General features: G+C 42.7%; 1 long non-coding RNA gene and 1 other non-coding gene across 2 annotated transcripts in view; both read right to left on the bottom strand.

Moving 5' to 3' along the window:
• The window catches only part of LOC147579478 (uncharacterized), an 87161-nt gene extending 73344 nt beyond the window's left edge, over positions 1-13817 (bottom strand). The window contains exons 1-2 of the long non-coding RNA XR_015253176.1: positions 13698-13817; positions 12953-13060 (exon numbers count right to left, since the gene is read on the bottom strand). This is a non-coding gene — a long non-coding RNA (uncharacterized LOC147579478). The remainder of the gene's footprint in view (positions 1-12952; positions 13061-13697) is intronic.
• A 482-nt stretch (positions 13818-14299) lies between these two features.
• TRNAN-GUU (transfer RNA asparagine (anticodon GUU)) lies at positions 14300-14373 on the bottom strand. Its single transcript has one exon. It is a non-coding gene; the product is annotated as a tRNA-Asn (tRNA).
• Between the last annotated feature and the right edge of the window lie 1279 nt (positions 14374-15652).

The following is a 15652-nucleotide window of genomic DNA, read 5'->3' as shown; positions in this document are numbered from 1 at the left end:
GCTCTGGCAGACCCCCAGTGTTCTAAGGTTGCACAGGCCCTGCAGCCATCCATTGTAAAATGGCAGGGATACCTCTGGGATCAGGGTGAAAGGAGATAAGCAAGCCGCATGGGCAGGTGGCCCTAAATCCCCATTTCACCCACCAGCATTGCCTCTCCCTCAGTCAACATCTATGGCCATACTGGGAAGCTGGGGTGGGAGGAGGTCTCTTCTGACCGGAGGACAAAGGAAGAAGAAGGCTGCATGTAGTCACAATGGGTCAGCTCAGGATGCAGGTGCAAGCCAAAAACGTATACCAACTATACTACTGCCCCCCTGAGGAGTGACCCTGAAAGGCAGCAATGAGGACAAAGCCTTTCAATGGGCGGAGTCTCACTCAGATGGTACCTCTCTGTGGACAGGGACATAGCCCAAGGTAATGTATACATATAGACTCATGGCAGCGGTGAGTGGCTTGGCTGCTTAGTCTGGGGCTACAAAGGTAAAAGATCAAAGGCCTGGTAGCAAGTCCTCAAAGAAGACCCCAGATAATTCTCTAACGCCCTCAACAGACATGGTGCTATACTCATCAACAAGAGGGGCCTGCGTGCCCTCGCTGTAAATCTGGGCACAACCGAGAACTGTTTTTGACCAGCAGAATGCAGAGGAACAACATTTTGAGACCTCTGTGCCCAGACATTAAGAAAGCCTGGCTTCTTCCACCCTCTGGCTCTTTGAGCCCTGAGCTGCCATTTGAAGAAAACCAGGCTACTCTGCTGGAGAGACGGGCCCTGGAAGATGAGATGCCGGGTGGAGAAAGAGGCCACATGGAGGAGCCCGAGGTGCAAGGCATCTAGTCCCAGTGCCAACCCGACCGCAAACACATGAGAGACCCCAGGCAACGCCGGTAAAGGTATTGCTTGGCTGAGCCCCAGTCCATCCATGGAATCAAGGGATGCAGTAAAACGGCTGTTGTTTTAAGCCACTGGATTTTATCGTGGTGTGTTACGCAACGATAGGTGACTGAAGCGGAACTTGGGGTCTGAAAATAAGGTGTCTACCTGGACAGAAAATGAAAACACGTCGCATTAGCTTTGGGACCAAGTGGCAAACAGAAGGCTGAGCTCCTTAAAGAGACCATTCGTGAAGGCTTGAGAGACAGGGACAAAATCGTCATTGGAGACTAAAGGCAAGGGGACCTGAGTATTCTGTATTAACAGTATGTGGTGCCAACACACACACAACACAGAGGCCAAACTGTCATGTACAGTGAGGCGGGAAATAGAAAAGGTACCCAAGGAACTCACGGGTCCGGCTGGGGATATTTGTAGGCACGGTGGAAAAGCTCCAACTGTTTTTTTTTTTTTTTGTTTTGAGCTGCCTATGACAAAAGTACATGAAGAGTAAGATAAGAAAAAAAGGAAGTATAGTTTTCAAGCAGAACTGAGAGGGAACATAAAGGAACCAGGATTGAATAGGTTTGAAAGCAATGCTGTCTCTCCAGATGAAGAAAGCCTCTCAAGGTAAGAAACGGACCCAGAGGGAAAAAGAAAAAAATCAAATCCAGGACCCTGAGAGTAAAACCTGCCTCGGCGTAAAGTTCAGGTCAAGGATGGACCTAGGAGACACTTTGTTGAAAGCTCAGGAAGATTTTAGGTGATGTGTCACAGGGCCTTCCGGCGGAACAAAAAGCCTTCTAAGAATCCGAAGGGAGTACCTCTCAACTAGCCAACAGGGCTTCTAAGAACCAGAAGGAAGTTGTTCCAGACCAACTTCCCAGTCCTGTTTCAGAAAGAAGGCAGGTATGGCTTTTGCCAAATGGAGTTGATTATGATTCGATACAAACAAAATGCACGATGTCTCTCAGGGAACTGAATCCATTTGGACCAAAAGGGACAGAGACTGTTCGTAATGAAAAACGGTCTTTGGGTCCTCAGACTTCCACAGGCGGTACGCAGACTAAGAAAGCTGTCTAGCTTCAAAGAGAGGCCATTTATTATGGAAAAGGAAGGATGATTCAGGGCAGAGGCAAGAGGTTTGGGAGCTATTCGCACAAATCAGGACTGGTTTAAAATGAAGGACTGGCAACACGTTGCCTGCTGGATTTCAAAATTACTATATGAATCTGTAACTGTGCAATACCCGCTGTATCTCCCCCTTTGGGCTATTCTGATTTGCCTGTTCCTGCCTCATCATCGTTGGGTGAGTGTCGAGCAAGCAACTTATCTCTTCTATAATTCTTTAGAGCAAGAGGAGCCATACCTAAGATGTTACATTCAAGGAAACACATCTGGGAAGCCCCATCAACGCCTATGCCTAATTTTAATGATAAAGTCCCGGATTCAGGTGGAGACATTATGAGATGAGACTTACGGTCTTGGAAGAAGGGGTGAGTCATATTTTATATGAGGGGGGAATATGAAAAGTGGCCAGAGGATGGACTGTGGCCGCCACTCTTCAAGGACAACCCTAATAACTCTGGCCTTCCTTGCATGCACATACCGCTACTCAACAGGAGACCAAGCTAATGTCCCAATGAATGTGGGTTGGGGCTGCTCAACAGAATGCAAGAGGTGAGGCTCCAGAACTCGTGAACCCAGGCTTTCAGAAGGCCAAGTAGCTTCTACTTCCTCCCTCTTTGTCCCTTAAGACAACATATGAGAGGTTCTGGCTATCTTGCGGGATGGAGTGTTCACATGGAGGAGTACTGAGACGCCAGACGACCAGCCCAGCCCCATCTCGCTGCAACTGAGTGAGAGACCCCACACAACACCAGCACAGGAGCCCCAGGCGGGCCCCCAGCCAAACCGCAAAATCATGAGATACAACTAAAGTGTCATAACTAAGTTTGGGTGTGGCTTTTTATGTGGCAACGGACCACAAAATAGGGTAGGGAGATCCGGGGGAGAGGAATGTGGAAGAGCCAGCAAATGGTAGTAGGCATGAAAAGTGGAGTTCTTTGTGTTGTCTGCTACCTCCCACAAGAAAACATCCACCAAAGAAGAGACACTCGCAAAACACCTTAGGCAGCTGACACCAGCCTGCATCTGTCATCAGCCACCCCAGCGCAGATCAAATGAGCTCATAAATGGAACAGCCATGCTGCTAGGGATGAGACTATGTATGCACAGGCCCAACAGCACGGACTTGCAGCCACTAAGGCCAGGCCAGCTGCTGCCACTGCTGAACGTTTCATTCTGTCAATAAGAGAAACTAACACCAAGCCCCTAATATGGCAACCAGTCAAGGATATCAACTGGTCACTGGTGGCCAACAGACTACCCTGGACCCCCTGCACCCCAACAGGGGCAGTGATTTCCCTTTGGCAACCCACAAAACCTATCTAAGACTGGTGCTCAAACGGTGGCATGGCATTGCATTAAGCCACTGCAACAGGAGGGGCATATGACCGTGGGACCAACTTAGCCTTTCACGACCACATCATCCAGAAGCTGCTGGCCTGAGAGCAGAGTGGAATGGCTGCTGAAAGACATAACTGAGCCCAAGCCAAAGACAGCTTGGAAATGATACCCTGGATGGCCACTCCATGGGACATAGTAATATATAGCTGAAATCAATGACTGTTATTTGGTACTGTGTCCCCAATACATAGAATACAGGAGTCTGAAAACCAAGGATTATAAGTAGGAGTCAACAGTTTACCATCCTTTCAGTAACCTACTTGAGAAATTTGTACTTCCTGTACCCACGATCCTAAGCCGAATGCTTCCACCAAGGGATACAGCGAGACTGTCATTAAACTTCAAGCATAGCTGCCTCCAGGTCACTTCAAGCTCCTTTTGTCAAGACACCATCAGGTAAGAAAACTAGTCCTCTTTCTGGAAGGAGTACTTGACTGTGATTACCAGGAGGAGGAAGGATTGCTATTACGTGGTATGGAGAGGAATGCATTCACAGCCAGGTGACTCACTTGTGGTGTCTCTTGGGACACCTGTCCAATTTTGATTGTTAATAAAGAAATGCAGACTTGACAGCTTACAAAGGGTCCAATGAGCATGAGTTCAGAACCCCCCCCCCCCCCACCAAGGCTGGAAGTCCGCATCACTCCACGAGACAAGCTTCCTAGACCAGAGGAAGTGTTAGCAAAGGATCAGGACAGAGATGACGAATATCGATTGTAGCTTCAAGACCAGCTACAACGGTTAGGGCTATGATTCATCCCACTAACTTTCCTCTTGTGAATTTCCCAGAAAAAGAGGCTGTCCATGATTGTGGAGAGGATGGAATGAACTGACCATACAAAGCAAGTAAATTTGGGCAGTAGAGAAACCCTCCGGAGCAAGGCACTTATTCGTGCTGTTGCTGGCAATGTTGGATGTTGGTAACTCCAGCTTTGTCACTCCTCAAGAATTTCCCTTGGCCAAAGAAAGAGGTTTTACCCAGGGTTCCGGCCTCTCCCCATGGATGGTCCACATCAGATGATGACTTAACGTGGAGGTACAAAAGCCCGGCACCCGTGCCTTGATTTGGGATATTCTGGGAAGGCTTCCTCAGCTCCAGAGTTCCCCATGGGATTCTGAAACTGTGTCTCATTTCAATTCTGCCCTCTGCTCAATCTCACTCCCCTTGTTCCCTCAGAGGTGTCTTTCCATAGAGCAATCTTCAAAAATCTCTTACACCCCAATATCAGGATCCATTTCCCTAGGAACTTGATCTGTGTCAACTTGCTCAATGAATCCAAGTTCGTATTAAAATAGATAACGAAGGGGGCGCCTGGGTGGCGCAGTCGGTTAAGCGTCCGACTTCAGCCAGGTCACGATCTCCCGGTCCGTGAGTTCGAGCCCCGCGTCAGGCTCTGGGCTGATGGCTCAGAGCCTGGAGCCTGTTTCTGATTCTGTGTCTCCCTCTCTCTCTGCCCCTCCCCCGTTCATGCTCTGTCTCTCTCTGTCCCAAAAAAATAAATAAACGTTAAAAAAAAATTAAAATAAAATAAAATAAAATAAAATAAAATAAAATAAAATAAAATAAAATAAAATAAAATAATGAAGCAGCCCTCTTGGTGCGGTGGGCAGTGCGTCAGTCTCATAAAATAGATAACCATCTCTGGGAACGCAAACTGGTGCAGCCACTCTGGAAAACAGTATGGAGGTTCCTCAAAAAGTAAAAAATAGAAGTAACCTATGATCCAGCAATTGCACTACTAGGTGTTTAAACAAAGGATACAAAAATACAGATTCCAAGGGGTACCCGCACCCTGATGTTTACAGCAGCATTTTCAACGATAACAAAACTCTGGAAAGAGCCCAGATATCCATTGACTGATGAATGGATCAAGATGTGATACACACACACACACACACACACACACACACACACACACACACACTGAAATATTACTCAGCCATCAAAAAGAATGAAATCTAGGGGCGCCTGGGTGGCGCAGTCGGTTAAGCGTCCGACTTCAGCCAGGTCACGATCTCGCGGTCCGTGAGTTCGAGCCCCGCGTCAGACTCTGGGCTGATGGCTCAGAGCCTGGAGCCTGTTTCTGATTCTGTGTCTCCCTCTCTCTCTGGCCCTCCCCCGTTCATGCTCTGTCTCTCTCTGTCCCAAAAATAAATAAACATTGGAAAAAAAAAATTAAAAAAAAAAAAAAGAATGAAATCTTGCCATTTGCAATGACATGGATGGAGCTAGAGCGTATTATGCTAAGTGAAATAAGTTAGCCAGAGAAAGACAAATACCATATGATTTCACTCATATGTGGAATTTAAGAAACAAAACAGATGACCATACGGGAAGGGGGGAAAAAAAGGACAGAGAGAGAGGGAAGCAAACCATGAGAGACTCTTAATGATGGAGAACAAACTGAGGGTTGATGGAGGGAGGTGGGTGGGGGCTGGGCTAGATGGGTGATGGGTATTAAGGAGGGCACTTGTTATGATAAGCACTGAATGTTGTATGTAAGTGATGAATCACTGAATCCTACTCCTGAAACCAATACTGCACTGTATTTTAACTAGAATTTAAATAAAATTTTAAATAAAAATAAGATACCAAACCATCTCTACCAGATAATTCCAAAGTTTTGTTTTCCACCAAATACAGCCATGTTTAAGGGTTCCTATTATTTTCTATCCTCCACCCCCCCACCCCCCCACCCCCGCCCCACCAACTCTTGCAAGTGTTAGGCTAAAATGTTTGCCAGTCTGGTGCCTGTGTAATGGTAACTCATTCCAAATGTAATTTACAGTCTCCTGACTACTAATGAAATAATCTCTTCAGATATTTATTGGCCACTTGACTTTCCTGTTCATATCCATTAACTGTTTTTCTATTAGGTATTTCTCTTCTTCTTTTTAAATCTACATATGATTTTTAATCTACATATGATTCTTAATCTACATATGATTCCAGTGTTGGTTTTATGAATTATAACTCTTGGCTTGCCATTTCGCTCTTTCAATAACGTCTTTTGAGGGGTGCCAGGGTAGCTCCGTCGGTTGACCATCTGACTCTTGACTTCAGCTTAGATCATGATCTCACAGTTGTGAGAGGGAGCCCCACGTAGGGCCCTACTATGAGCATGGAGCCTGCTTAAGATTCTCTCTCCTTCACCCTCTCCTTCTGCTCCTCCCCCACTCGCACTCCTTCTCTCTCTCTCCCTCTCGCTCGCTTGCTAAAAAAAATAAATAATGTTTTGATAAACATAAGTTCTTAATTTTTTTTTTTAATTTTTGAGAGGGGGAGAACTTCTCCCTTCCCAGCAGAGAGAGAGAGAGAGAGACCTCTTAATGTTGATGTAACCCAATTTATCAATCTTTGGGGCACTTGGCTGGCTCAGTCAGTGAGCATGTGACTCTTGATCTCAGGGTTGTGAGTTCAAGTCTCACGTTGGAAGTAGAGATTACTTAAAAATAAAATCTTTTTAAAAACCTATCAATCTTTTGTGATGAGTTGGGGGTCTTTGGGGGGGGGTGTCTTATTTAAGAAAGTCCCTATCATGAGGCCACAGGATTTTTATCTGCATTATCTTCTAAAAACATAACTGCTTTATTTTTCATATTTAAGTCTATGATTCATCTGGAATTAATTTTTGTGTGAAGTGTGAAGTAGGAATACAATTTCGTTCTTTCTACATAGATAACCAATTGTCCCCATACCATATATTGAAAATTCAGTCCTTTCTCCACTGTTCTGCAGGGCCACCCTATATTTTTTAATCGTCTCGCTTTTTTAGAACAGGTTTAGATTTACAGAAAAAATTGAGACCATCGTGCAAAGTACTCATGCACCCCACATCTAGTTTCTCCTATTATTAACATCTTACATTAATATAGTACATTCGTTATCATAAACCATTATCAACACATTATTATCCAGAGTCCATAGCTTCTTCATATTTCCTTAGATTTTACCTAATGACCTTTTCCATCTGGGATTCTATCTAGGATACTACATTACACTTACTTGTCTTGTCTCCTTAGATTCCTCTCGGCTGCAATAATTTCTGACGTTCCTTGCTCTTGAGGATTTTGAGTTTTGAGGAGGACCAGGCAAGTATTCTACAACATGAGCCTCTACTGAACTTTGTCTAATGTGTTCATCATGAGTAGACTGAGATCATGGGTTGGGAGAAGGAAGACCACAGAGGCGAAGTGCCATCATATCAAGGGAACATACTACCAACATGACTTCTATTGATGTTGTCCTTGATCACCTGGCTGAGGTAGTGTTTGTCAGTAAAGTTGCCCTTTCCTTGCTCTCTCCATCCCTTTCCGTACTGTACTCTTTAGAAGAAAATCACTATGCACAGCACACACTTAAGGAGCGGGGAATTATGCTCCCCCTTTCCTGAGGAGCCACCTTCTTAAAAAATTAAATATCCTTGGGGCACCTGGCTGGTTCAGTTGGTGGAGCGTGTGATTCTTGATCTCCAGGTTGGAAGTTCGAGCCCCACACTGGGTGCAGAGATGACTTAAAATAAAATCTTCAAAAAATTGTTTAAATGTCTTTAAGTATGGTTCTGGGTTTTCAATCATTCCCATTGGCTTTACGTATCTATCCCTGCATCGATACTCTACTGTCTTATATACTTCATAGGAGGGGGAACACAACCCCTCAAAATAATTTAAAAAAATTTTTAATTATGGTTAAAATATACAGAACACAAAACTTAACATCTTTATCATGTTAAGTGTATTGTTAAGGACATTCCCATTGTTGTACTAGCAGTCTCCAAAACTCTTTTCATCTTGCAAAACTAAAACTCTATACCCACACTTTAGCCACTATGACCATGGGTGTACAAATATTTCTCTTTTCAAACCTTTTGGTTATGTATCAAGAAGCAGAATTGCCAGACCTTATGGTAATTCTAATTTTTTGAGGAACCACCACACCGTTTGCCATAGTGACCGTATCACCTTCCATTCCCACCAGCAACGCACATGGATTCCAATTTCTCCATGTCCTCACCCACACTTGTTATTTATTTACAGCTTGTAGTTACTATTCTGTTGTTTTTTAACGGTAGCCATCCTAATGTAGGTGACATGTTATCTCCCTGTGGTTTGGATTTGCATTTCTCTAATGATTACTGATGTTGAGCTTCTTTTCATGGACTTACTGGCCATTTGTATATCTTCTTTTTTTTTATGTTGATTTAATTTTTTTAATGTTTTGTTTATTTTTGAGAGTGAGAGACAGAGCGTGAGTGGGGGAGGGGCAGAGAGAGGGGGAGACACAGAATCCAAAGTAGGCTGCAGGCTCTGAGCTGTCAGCACAGAGCCCCATGTGGGACTTGAACTCACGAACCGTGAGATCATGACCTGAGCCGAAGTCAGACGCTCAACCGACTGAGGCACCCAGGTGCCCTATTTGTAGATCTTCTTTACAAAAATGTCTACTTGACCGCTTTGTCCACTTTTGAGTTGTTTGCTTTTTATTGTTGAGTTGTAGAAGTTCTTTATATATTCCAGATATTAACCCTTTAACAGATACACTATTTACAAATATTTTCTCCCATTCCATGGGCTGCCTTTTCACTCAATTGATAGTGTCATTCATTTGCCAGAAGTTTTTAATTCTGAGGTAGTCCATTTTATCTACTTGTAAATTGTTGCCTGTGCTTTTGTTGTCATATCCAAGAAATCACGGCCAAATTCAAGGTCATGAAGATTTCCCCCTATGTTTTCTTCTAAGAGTTTTATAATTTTAGATCTTACATGTAGGTATTTGATCCATTTTGAGTTGATTTTCGTCTATGATGTAAGGGAAGGACCCACCTTGATTCTTTGCATGTGGAAATCCAGTTTTCTCCACAACATTTGTTAAAAAGACTGTCCTTTCTCCCTTGAATGGTCTGTGAACTCCTGTTGAAAATCATTTGATCGTGTACACAAAGGTTTATGTATGAGCTCCCTAAACTCCTCAGTGTTAGTTTTAAGAGAGAAAAGTAGAATTCAAAATTATATACATAGTATGAGTTCAGGTATTATTTTATATTATAAACATGTTATTTAACAAATAAGAGAATACAAGCTTATTACAGATAATTTGGACAGTCAAGTATAAAAAAGAAAAATCACTAATAATCTTCTTTTGGTGTATTTCATTCACCATCAAGAAATATTTAGAGATCACCTATGTAGGTAATTTAGACTCATTACAAAATTAGGATCATGCTTTTTGGACAGTTTTTGTATCTAACTTTTTATACCTGATTCTATATTTTAACATTGTCCAAAGGCCTTTTTCCTGAAAAATATTATATAAATGGCTATATAGTATTCTAATGTCTAAATAATATACCATAATTTATTTCACTACTTCCATAAGTATTGCATGTTTTATCTTATTTATGATTTCTATTAGATAGTATATAGTAAATATCACATAGTAAATTCTACACGTATTTATTATTATCACCTTATACATACACTACTTTGATAACAATGAAGAATTTTCTTTGAAGAAAGAAAGTAAAATTTTTGCTCTGGATTCTTACATGCTGACCCTTTCTGCGAAGCCTCTCCTTAGTGGTATTAAAAACTGAACTTTCCACGGCTTTAAACATGGCCTTTTTTTCCCCACACAAATTAGATTTTCCTTTATAGTTATTTATAGTTTCCAAATAACAGGATGACTATGTGTTTTCCTCCAACAGAGGCCTCTGGATCCTTGAGATTTGAGAATATATTATTTTGAAAACTACTGCGTCGTCTTCTTTCTGCACTTTTAATCTCAAATCTCATTTTGGTTTTAAAATTTATTGTTTTTCAAATTTTTATTTTATTTTTTTAATTTGTTTTCAAAAGTAAAATTTTGATTAACATAAATGTCACAGTAATTTCTAGGTTATTATTGTTTCATATTTTTAAACATTTTACTTTTATGTAATCTCTATACCCAACATGGGGTTCGAATTTACAATCCCAAGGTCAAGAGTCCCACCGTGCTCCCCACCCCCTTACCGACTGAGCCAGCCAGGTGCCCCATGTTTCATGATTTTAAATAGGTGGGGGTAGGAGCCGTTTTTATTTGCTTACAGACAAAACTCAAAACTTCAGATAGATAGTAAATTTCCCATATTTTCCGCCTTAATAGCACAAATTTATTCTTACCAAGTTTATCGTAGATGGTAGATCAAAAGTGAGCAGGCATGGAAAACTGATTTTCAATTTCTATCATTTCTCCTGATCTTCACGTGTAAGTACTCATCTGATAGCGTTTGGTAGTAGATTTATTTTTGACTCCCGATCTAAGACAACGCAAAATGCTCATTGTAACCTGAGACTCCGTATGTTTGCAATTTAAAAGTTATAGTTTGGTGACTGGGAGGAGAACAAGGGGGGAGTCTCTGGGATGTTGATAATTATTCTATTTATTAATCAAGACGTAGGTTACAAAGAGTTTCCTATAAAATTATATTTTAAGAGTTTTCTTAAAGTATATGAGTCTAAACAATTTTTAATGACTTTCTGCGGCTGATAAAATTAACATTCTTTTAACAGGAATGGGCAAGTGTTCTTTTTAATTAATTTATTTAAGTAATCGCTACACCGAAGGTGGGGCTTGAATTCACAACCCTGAGCTCAAGAGTTGCAAGCTCCTTCCACTGAGCCAGCCAGGCGCCCCGCCCCGATACAATTAACATTCTTAGTTATTTAAAAGGTTTCAACTTCTTAAACTATTTTCTAGCTAAACGTATTATAGTTTATCCTACCACCAGTTTATTCCTGCTCCGCCGGCTATAGCTAGAAGTTGAATTGTTTAGGCCTCAAGCCCAGCAAAATTCCGAGAAATAAAATTAAAAATCATGTTGGCATTACTCATTATGATGTATCATGTATGCAGAAATAAGGCATTTGTGTTTCTTTGGCAGTTTAAAAGTCCCCCCCCCCCCAAACCTTGTATCGTATGACATCAGACACAGGTGTTAGAAATGAAAACAGAGACATAGTACCCATGTGGCTTCCTCCTGACCTCCATTATTTAAAGAAATGCGGTGATATACAAAATATTTTAAATTATTATTTATTACAAGTTACCTGAATCTCACCTTCTCTAATAAGTTTGTAAGCCACAGCACCTATGTTCACCTTTTACTGCATTACTTTAGTGAGTTTTTCTCATACTTTATACATGAAGTTTAAGGATACAACTGTTTGATAACAATATTAGGAACATATTTACATATTCAGATGCTCGACATAGACTGTTAAAGGCTCTTCAGTCTTCAATTAATGATCTGAATGATCTCGACACATTTCTGGGCTTTGTTGGTATCACAGAACCAAGACACTGAAAACCAAGTAACGCTCCCCAGAAGTAGCATGAATTGCAACATCTATAAGTAGTACACACTGAAATTTTACAAAGCCAATTTCTCCATAAATATTTAAGCGATTTTTCTAAAAGGCTTCCCACCTGTCTTCTCTGTATGCAACAGCGAGTACAAGGAAATGCACTAAGCACTTGCCTACATAATAAAATCAACTACTTACATTAGAGGGCACTCCTTGTCCCGCCTCCATTCTCACTTAATCCCTCCTCTTTACTTTCTGGCCTCTAAATCCTATTAATCCCCGAAATAGGATGAGATTGAACATACGGAAAAAATTTTAGGATCAAATTTAAAACTGCCGCCTAGGCACCTGTCCAGGGCCAACCGTGGTGCTATCTCCCCAAAGGGTCCCGAAATCGGGGTCTGTATGGGTATATCCCAAAGGCCAAACATCAGTCCAAGAATCCTTAGGCTCTACATTAGCCCCCATGCTTGAATCTATTCTATCTTTCTTCCCTATTTTGCCTGGGCTATTCCAGCCTGTCTTTGTTTCTAATCTTGCCTTCTCCAAGGAAATGCTATCAAATTGTTTCCCAAAGATCCATTTCACATTAAGATTTCATGTTCCTACCCAGTTTTCATTTCAATAAAACGAAGCAGCACAATGAATGTGCAATTTAACAATGCCCTTTAGTATTCCATGAATGTTCGATGGGTTTCTTTTTTCCTTCATGAACTCTGGAACAAAATGTTAATGAAACGTCATAAAAATTCATTAAAAATATCACCTTTGGTTTTAAATTAACTAATCAAGGAGCTCTAAGTCAGAAGGAGAAGTATAGTACAACAGTGAGGAGGGGCGCCTGGGTGGCACAGTCGGTTAAGCGTCCGACTTCAGCCAGGTCACGATCTCGCGGTCCGGGAGTTTGAGCCCCGCGTCGGGCTCTGGGCCGATGGCTCGGAGCCTGGAGCCTGTTTCCGATTCTGTGTCTCCCTCTCTCTCTGCCCCTCCCCCGTTCATGCTCTGTCTCTCTCTGTCCCAAAAAATAAATAAAAAACGTTGAAAAAAAATTTGAAAAAAAAACAGTGAGGAGCATGGGCTCTGGAGCCTGACTGCCTGGGTTCAAATCTGTACCACGCTAGTGACTAACTGCAGATTCAGGCAAATCGGCCCGCTGCACCTTGCTTCCGGTAGCTCATCTGTACGGTGGCAACAGTAGGACCTACCTGGAAGGGTTGTTGTAAGGATCGCACTTTCTTCCATGAAAGCACTCAGAGCAGTGACTGGCCAGGACTGAACACTCACTAAATGTGAGCCCTAATTAACATGTACACCTGAAAATACAAAGAAAAGCGTAACTATTCATTTGCGGGAATAAAACATCCCTTTTCTCCAGAACCATCCTTCACATTTCTGTAATCTAGACCCAAGACAATAATTATGAAGAAACTATGATTACTTCTGAAAGGCAGCATATATTTAGAGAATGAAGTACAAGGTAACTATTTTCAGAGGACTTTGCATTTTGTGAACTACATCGTATATGCTTATCGAAGCAAAATATGTTAGCAGTTTCACTTTGAATCTTTCTCATAATTTTTTTTTAAGTTTAACACAGTCACACAGCTGTTAAAAGACAAAAACAAAAAGCAGGTTTGCTCCCTTTCCGAACAGATGGGAAATGTGGCAGGTCCTTTGCATCCTCTATAAAATTCTGGCCCTTGAGTATAAAAAGTGAAATGTAATACATAAATGCGCCTGCGATCGAGCCCCCTCAAAGGCTTTAGAACAAACATTTCTGAATTCACCAGTACCAGGAAGAGTCAACGTTGAAGTTATTATACGGGAGTTTATGCTTACGCGGACGGGGAAGAGACCAACGTTGCACGCACGATTCAACATTAGTGTTAAAAACCGTGAAGAGTTTTAAATCAATGTGCAGCTTGAACTTGGCACCTTTTAAATACATACATGCACGCGACCTCTGACATTTCAGGGGTCCTGAAGCAGAACGAGAGCAGCTCGGGCCGCGCTCCCGCCGCCGGGGCCTCCGGGGCCGCTCGGGGCTGCGGAGGCGGGTTCGAGCCCCGGCGCGGCCGCGCGCGCGCGGCTGAGGGGCCCGCCCGGGCTCTGCGCGCTCTCGGCGCTCGCCGCCAGTCTGTCGGTCCGCTCGGAGCCCGCGGGAGCCTGGCGAGGCAGGGAAGGGACTTGTGCGGCCTGAGCTTCAGGAAAGAGCGAGGAGGACGAGGGCTCCTTTGGGCACCCAGCGGCCCGAGTTTGGGAACTGGAAGATCACAAGTGGAAGTACGCGCGGGCTTTAAGGCGCTGGACCCTCCCGCCGACCCCGGGGAACGGCAGGAACAGCCCACCTGCCCGTCTCCAGCAGGGGACGGCTGGGGGAGGGGCCGCCAGCGCTCCCGGAAGCTGAAGAGCCGCACGCAGGGTGGGCGGCGAAGGGAGTTGGGCGGTTTCTTTTCCCTCAACCCCCGGATATCCACCTCCGAGTCGTCTGTAGGTCTGAACTCCCAAGAATTGTGCAAAAGTACCGGCGACAAACCCGCAAAAGACGGGGCCGTCCCTGGGTGGGCTCGAACCACCAACCTTTCGGTTAACAGCCGAACGCGCTAACCGATTGCGCCACAGAGACTCCGGTGCCACTTGGTGCGCCAGCTATAGCTTCTATGGGGAAGTGTAAAGGCAATGCGCGACTGTTATTTTCTCTGCTGTTTCCCGATTCATATTATTAAAATCAGAATCTTTCACTCAGTGTATCTACGTGTCTTCATTTTATTTTCAGCCTTTAAAGCATATTGGGAAGTTATAAAATACAGCAAGATCGAGCAGAATTTCAGATTGCAGCGTGAATTAAAATACCGTCGCTTTTTTGTTTGTTTGTTTGTTTTTTCCCCCAGCTCCCGTTTGGAACGTTCTGTTCCAAGAAGAGAACTATTTCTGATGTTTCCTTTTTATAGGGAAATAAAAAATTTAATCTTGTGAGCTGAGAAACTTGCCTTTTGTTTCAAACTCTTTGTCCAGTGTTTTGTTCGCTAATCTTCATGATTTACTTGTGTGGCATTCATAAGGTTATCTGAATTGTATTTATTTGCCTTCTTTATTTTTATTTTCCAGGTATTATTAAGTGCATATAGGCAATCCCCATTTGCTTGTCACGTACTGGCCTGCTTGCAATTATCTGTCACTGACATGTTTTTATTGGAAAAGAGCTCTAGGAAAAAGCTACATACAGTAACATTCATTAGTCCTGTGCATTCTAGTTCATTGCTAAATCGCCCTTAATGCTCCCTAAGATGTAGCCTAAATACGCACATTTGAGCCATGCCACTTGAAACACACGTCTCGCAGGATATTTATAGCCCAATTGAGGAAAAAGAAGTTAAGAAAAAAAGAATGATTTCTAACTCCTAAAAATCCCTAGCTGTTGACAAAAATCTCTGTAGATGCTCTCTCTGAAAATTTTCCCCTTTGTGTGACTATTTCCAGATGCCCGTTGAGGTACTCTTCAAAACGCTCAACACTCTTTTTTGCCTCTTCTCTCCTCAAATAACTGCTCGTTTCCACTTGACAACTCTGTATTTAAATTTTGAACAGTCACTACATTGCTTTGTCCAGAATGCCTGGAGAAAGAATTCGTTTTGTGATTTATAGAGGTTGTGGCTACATCCTCAGTCCAATCAACATTTGGAGTTCCTGTGGCTTGATAAGGCAATTTAAATTGGCTTTGGAAAACAATTAGCAGGATTCCTTGAAAGCACTGGGACATGAAACAGCTGTGAATTCACACCCAGCTGTACCCGTCGTCTTTAAACAAACTTTTTAGAAATGGACTCGAAAATTCTGAGTTTGGGGGGGGAAAAAATCCAGGAAGCGCTTCTAAAGAATAGCTAATGAGTTTTATTTCGTTTTAT

This window comes from Puma concolor, chromosome B4 (assembly GCF_028749965.1).
Source record: "Puma concolor isolate L17-30 chromosome B4, mPumCon1.1.hap2, whole genome shotgun sequence".
NCBI lineage: Eukaryota > Metazoa > Chordata > Mammalia > Carnivora > Felidae > Puma > Puma concolor.
Note: the sequence above shows the minus strand (reverse complement) of the source record. Positions and strands in the feature narration are given on the sequence as shown.